The sequence below is a fragment of the Oncorhynchus clarkii genome, chromosome 2, assembly GCF_045791955.1.
Source record: "Oncorhynchus clarkii lewisi isolate Uvic-CL-2024 chromosome 2, UVic_Ocla_1.0, whole genome shotgun sequence".
Classification (NCBI taxonomy): domain Eukaryota; kingdom Metazoa; phylum Chordata; class Actinopteri; order Salmoniformes; family Salmonidae; genus Oncorhynchus; species Oncorhynchus clarkii.
The window spans coordinates 82,141,824-82,148,924 of NC_092148.1; positions in this window are offsets into that span (position 1 = coordinate 82,141,824).

A 7,101-nucleotide genomic window follows, 5' to 3' on the forward strand; every position below is an offset into this window, starting at 1 on the left:
CTTATGTCTCTCTGGAATGCAACCCATGCTCGGATTTCATCAACCTTGTTGTCAAGAGACTGGACATTGGCGAGTAGTATGCTCGGGAGCGGTGCGCGATGTGCCCGTCTCCGGAGTCTGACCAGAAGACTACTTCGTCTGCCCCTTTTATGGTGTCGTTGTTTTGGTTCGCCGGCTGGGATCCGATCCATTGTCCTGGGTGGTGGGCAAAACACAGGATCCGCTTCTGGAAAGTCGTATTCCTGGTCTTAATGATGGTGAGATGACTCTTAAATCCAGTAGTTCCTCCCGACTGTTTGTAATAAAACCTAAGATTACCTGGGGTACCAATGTAAGAAATAACATGTAAAAAAACAAAATACTGCATAGTTTCCTAGGAACGCAAAGCGAGGCGATCATCTCTGTCGGCCCCGGCTTTAAGAGCCGGCTTTAACCACTGCTTTTTAACCACTGCTTTTTAACCACGGCTTTAAGGCCCCGGCTTTAACCACTGCTTTTAACCAGGGCAAGGTGACCGGAAACATGACCGAATACAAACAGTGTAGCTATTCCCTCCGCAAGGCAATCAAACAAGCTAAGTGTCAGAATAGAGACAACGTAGAGTCGCAATTCAATGGCTCAGACACAAGAGGTATGTGGCAGGGTCTACAGTCAATCAAGGATTACAAAAAGAAAACCAGCCCCGTCGCGGACCAGGATGTCTTGCTCCCAGACAGACTAAACAACTTCTTTGCTCGCTTTGAGGACAACACAGTGCCACTGACACGGCCCGCTACCAAAACCTGCGGACTCTCCTTCACTGCAGCTGACATGAGTAAAACATTTAAACGTGTTAACCCTCGCAAGGCTGCAGGCGCAGACGGCATCCCCAGCCGCATCCTCAGACCATGTGTAGACCAGTTGGCTGGTGTGTTTACGGACATATTCAATCAATCCTTTTCCCAGTCTGCTGTTCCCACATGCTTCAAGAGGACCACCATTGTTCCTGTTCCCAAGAAAGCTAAGATAACTGAGCTAACCGACTACCGCCCCGTAGCACTCACTTCCGTCATCATGAAGTGCTTTGAGAGACTAGTCAATGACCATATCCCCTCCACCCTACCTGACACCCTAGACCCACTCCAATTTGCTTACCGCCCCAATAGGTCCACAGACGACGCAATCGCAATCACACTGCACACTGCCCTAACCCATCTGGAGAAGAGGAATACCTATGTGAGAATGCTGTTCATCGACTACAGCTATAGTACCCTCCAAGCTCGTCATCAAGCTCGAGACCCTGGGTCTCGACCCCGCCCTGTGCAACTGGGTACTGGACTTCCTGACGGGCCGCCCCCAGGTGGTGAGGGTAGGTAACAATATCTCCACCCCGCTGATCCTTAACACTGGGGCCCCACAAGGGTGTGTCCCTGTTCACCCACAACTGTGTGGCCATGCACTCCTCCAACTCAATCATCAAGTTTGCAGACGACACTACAATGGTAGTCTTGAGGACCCTCGAAGTGTGGTGTCAGGAAAATAACCTCACACTCAACGTCAACAAAACAAAAGAGAAGATCATGGACTTCAGGAAACAGCAGAGGGACCACCCCCCTATCCACATCGACAGGACAGTAGTGGAGAGGGTAGTAAGTTTTAAGTTCCTCTGCGTACACATCACGGACAAACTGAATTGGTCCACCCACACAGACAGCGTGGTGAAGAGAGCACAGCAGCGCCTCTTCAACCTCAGGAGGCTGAAGAAATTCGGCTTGTCACCAAAAGCACTCACAAACTTTTACAGATGCACAATCGAGCTCATCCTGTCAGGCTGTATCACAGCCTGGTACGGCAACTGCTCCTCCCACAACCGTAAAGCTCTCCAGAGGGTAGTGAGGTCTGCACAACGCATCACTGGGGCATACTACCTGCCCTCCAGGACACCTACACCACCCAATGTCACAGGAAGGCCATAAAGATCATCAAGGACAACAACCACCTGAGCCACTGCCTGTTCACCCCGCTATCATCCAGAAGGCGAGGTCAGTACAGGTGCATCAAAGCAGGGATCGAGAGACTGAAAAACAGCTTCTATCTCAAGGCCATCAGAGTGTTAAACAGCCACCACTAACATTGAGTGGCTGCTGCCAACATACTGACTCAACTCCAGCCACTTTCATAATGGAAAAATTGATGTAATTTTTTTTATCACTAGCCCCTTTAAACAATGCCACTAATTATAATGTTTACATTCCCTACATTACTCATCTCATATGTATATACTGTACTCGATACCATCTACTGCATCTTGCCTATGCCGTTCTGTACCAACACTCATTCATATATTTTTATGTACATATTCTTCATTCCTTTACACTTGTAAGCTAGTTGTTGTGAATTGTTAGGATAGATTACTCGTTGGTTATTACTCCATTGTCGGAACTAGAAGCACAAGCATTTCGCTACACTCGCATTAACATCTGCTAACCATGTGTATGTGACAAATAAAATTAGATTTGATTTGATTTGACGGCAGAGATGAAAATAAGAGAGAAGAGCAAGAGTGGAAGAAGAAAGATCAGGACAAAGAGGAGGCAGAGATGAAAGAGGAGAAGAAGAAGCAGAGATGGATGGAGCAAGTCAGAAAACAGATGGAACAAGCCAGAAAATGTGAAATCTTCAAACTTGAAAACGCATCACACTTTGTACAACACTTTGTATCAGAACAAAAAGTTAAATGCTTTGGCACATTTTTTGCAGTATTACTTTAGGGCCATTTTGCAAAAGGATTAATGTTTTAGATTATTTTTTATTCTGTTCAGACTTCCTTCTTTTCACTTTGCCATTTAGGTTAGTATTGTGGAGTAACTACAATGTTGTTGATCTATCCTCAGTTTTCTCCCGTCACAGCCATTAACCTCTGTAACTGTTTTAAAGTCACCATTCGCCTCATGGTGAAGTTCCTGAGCAGTTTCCTTGCTCTCCAGCAACTGAGTTAGGAAGGATGCCTGTATCTTTGTAGTGACTGGGTGTATTGGTACACCATCCAAAATGTAATGAATAACTTCACCATGCTCAAAGCGATTACATTTATTTTTATTTTTAACCATCTACCAATAAGTGCTGTTTGCAAGGCATTGGAATACCTCCCTGGTATTTGTGGTTGAATCTGTGTTTGACATTCTGAGGGACCTTACAGATATTTGTATGTGGGTGGTACTGAGATGAGGTTGTCATAAAAAGATCATGTTAACCACTATTATTGCATACAGAGTGAATTCATGCAACATATTATGTGTTTAAAAAATGTAACCTTTAATTAAATAGGCAAGTCAGTTAAGAACAAATTCTTATTTATAACAACTGCCTACCAGGGAACAGTGTGTTTGTTAACTGCTTTGTTCAGGAGCAGAACAACAGATTTTTATCTTGGGGATTTGATCCAGCAACCTTTTAGTAACTGTCCCAACACTCTAACCACTAGGCTACCTGCCACCCCAGTACCCTGTGACTTGATAAGCAACATTTTTACACCTGAACTTATTTAGGCTTGCCATAACAAAGTGGTTGAATACTTATTGACTCAAGACATTTCAGCTTTTAATTTTTAATTAATTTGTAAAACAAAACAACGAAAAACATAATTCTACTTTGACATTATGGGGTTTGTGTGTAGGCCAGTTACAAAACACTTGTTAAATACTTATTGACTCAAGATGTTTCAGCTTTTCATTCTTTATTAATGTGTAGACATTTTTATAAACAAAATCCCGCTGTGAAATTATGGGGTATCGTATGTAGATCAGTTACATAAAATTAAATCTAATCCATTTTAAATTTAGGCTGTAACACAACAAAATGTGGAAAAACTTAAAACTTCTTGTAACTAGGGGGCAGTATTTTCATTTTTGAAAAAATAACGTTCCCAGAGTAAACGGGATATTTTGTCAGGACAAGATGCTAGAATATGCATATAATTGACAGCTTAGGATAGAAAACACTCTAAAGTTTCCAAAACTGTAAAAATATTGTCTGTGAGTACAACAGAACTGATATTGCAGGCGAAAGCCTGAGAAAAATCCAATCCGGAAGTGACTCATGTTTTGAAAGCTCTGTGTTCCGATGCGTCCCTATTGAGCAGTGAATGGGCTATCAAGCAGATTCCTTTTTCTACGTATTCCCCAAGGTGTCTACATCATTTTGACGTAGTTTCACGCATTTATGTTGAAGAATGAGCGTAAGCGACTATATTGCGTAAGTGGTCACCTGATGGCTCTCAGAGTGATTCTTGCGTAAAATACAGAGGTAGCCATTTTTCCTCTCGGTCCTACTGAAAAGCCAACTGTCCTGGTTGATATATTATCGAATAGATATTTGAAAAACACCTTGAGGATTGATTATAAACAACGTTTGCCATGTTTCTGTCGATATTATGGAGCTAATTTGGAATATTTTTCAGCGTTTTCGTGACCGCAATTTCCAGTCGATTTCTCAGCTAAACGTGAGCTATTTCGCCTACAAAAATAATATTTTTTGAAAAAAGGAACATTTGCTATCTAACTGGGAGTCTCGTGAGTGAAAACATCCGAAGCTCATCAAAGGTAAACAATTTAATTTGATTGCTTTTCTGATTTTCGTGACCAAGTTGCCTACTGCTAGCTGGACATAATGCTATGTTAGGCTATCGATGAAGTTACACAAATGCTTGTCTTGCTTTGGCTGTAAAGCATATTTTCAAAATCTGAGATGACAGGGTGATTAACAAAAGGCTAAGCTGTGTTTCAATATATTTCACTTGTGATTTCATGAATAGGAATATTTTCTAGTAATATTTATGTTCGTTGCGTTATGCTAATTAGTGTCAGATGATGACAATGATCCCGGACACGGGATGGGTAGTTACAACAGTTAAGGGGTGAATATTTTCTGAAGGCACTGTAGGAGGGGTTTATGACTTTGTGGCTGTGGTAACTAGTGATGACCAGGACCCAATGCCGTGTTTCTGCGCATGAGCTTAGCTAGCAAACAGCGACATGACATTGCCTACAAGGATGAGCGGAGATTTCTATTGGAGAAGGATTTTCAGCCTATCTTCATACTGTACTGTCTTTGATGGAGTTTTGGGACAAACGCTGACAATAAAGTCCAAGGTTAACATAAGCTTAGGAGATCTTGTACATTTTGTTATATGAGATAATTTCAGTCAGTTGTTAACATGACCTTTATGAGTTTACTCACTTCCGTCATCATGAAGTGCTTTGAGGGGCTAGTCAAAGACCAGATCAACTCCTCCCTCCCCGACACACTCGACCCACTCCAATTCCATTACCGCCCTGACAGCTGCCCCCAGGTGGTGAAGGTAGGCAACATCACCTCCTCTACACTGATTCTAAACACGGGGGCCCCACAAGGGTGTGTCCTCAGTCCCCTGCTGTACTCCCTGTACTCCCATGACTGAGTGGCCTCACACAGTTCCAACTCCATCATCAAGTTGCGCACGACTTGGCAGTAGTAAGCCTTGATAAAACAGGTGCAGGGCCAGATGGATTACCAGGATGTGTACTCAAAGCATGCGTGGACCAACTGGCAAGTGTCTTCACTGACATTTTCAACCTCTCCCTGACTGAGTCTGTAATACCAACATGTTTCAAGCAGACCACCATAGTCCCTGTGCCCAAGGAAGCGAAGGTAACCTGCCAAAATGATTACCGTGCGGGTTGAGAGTTTCAAGTTCCTTGGTGTCCACAACTATTTTTTATTTATTTTTTATTTCACCTTTATTTAACCAGGTAGGCTAGTTGAGAACAAGTTCTCATTTACAATTGCGACCTGGCCAAGATAAAGCATAGCAGTGTGAACAGACAACACAGAGTTACACATGGAGTAAACAATTAACAAGTCCAAACACACCAAAACAGCCGTGAAGAGGGCACAACAACACCTTTGCATCACTGCCTGGTCTGCTACTGCACGGCAAGCGGTACCGGTGCGCCAAGTCTTGGACCAAAAGGCCACTTAACAGCTTCGACCTCCAAGCCATAAGACTGCTAAATAATTCATCAAATGGCCACCGGATTATTTACATATTTACCCCCCCCCATAAGTTTTTACCTTAGTTAACTTGGTAAATATTTTCTTAACTCTTTCTTGAACTGCACTGTTGGTTAAGGGCTTGTAAGTATGCATTTCACGGTAAGGTCTACACTGTTGGTTAAGGACTTGTAAGTATGCATTTCACGGTAAGGTCTACACTGTTGGTTAAGGGCTTGTAAGTATGCATTTCACGGTAAGGTCTACACTGTTGGTTAAGGGCTTGTAAGTATGCATTTCACGGTAAGGTCTACACTGTTGGTTAAGGGCTTGTAAGTATGCATTTCACAGTGCAATGTTGTATTCAGTGCAAGTGACAAATAAAGTCTGATTTGATTTAATTACCAACAACGACAAGATGGCCCACAGGAAGGAGGTAGGCACTCTGACGGCGTGGTGCCAGGTAAACAACCTGTCCCTCAACATCAGCAAAACAAAGTAGCTGATTGTGGACTTTGGGAGAAACCTGGCTGGGCACACCCCCATCCTCATCAACGGGGCGGACACATCTCTGTGGAGCTGAAATGGTCAAACCGCTTTGGACGCAGTGGTGAAGAAGGCACTACAGCGACTCTTCAATCTGAAGAAATTAGGCCTGTCCACGCTGGCCCTCACAGTGTTATACAGGAGCATCATTGAGAGCTTAGTGTTGGGCTGCATCACAACCTGGAACAGCAACTCTACCGCTGCGGACCACAAGGCAATACAGAGGGTGGTACGCTCAGCTGAACGCACCATTGGGTGCACCATTGGGTGCCTTTCAGAAAAACTACAACACCAGGTGTTGCGGGAAGACATGGCCTGTTCTCCCCGCTTCCATCTCTCAGATGCGGGCAGTATACTGTATGAGTGTCATGGCAAAAACTGTAGAACTGGCCAATAGCTTCTACCCCCAGACCATCAGGATGCTGAATAGGCAGTTACCTGCCCCCCTCCTCTATTTAAAGTTATATTTGCCTAAAAGCCTTAACGAGTTTAAAATGCGATGGCCCATGGTTATTGTAAGCTTATACTGTAAACACAACGCTCAAC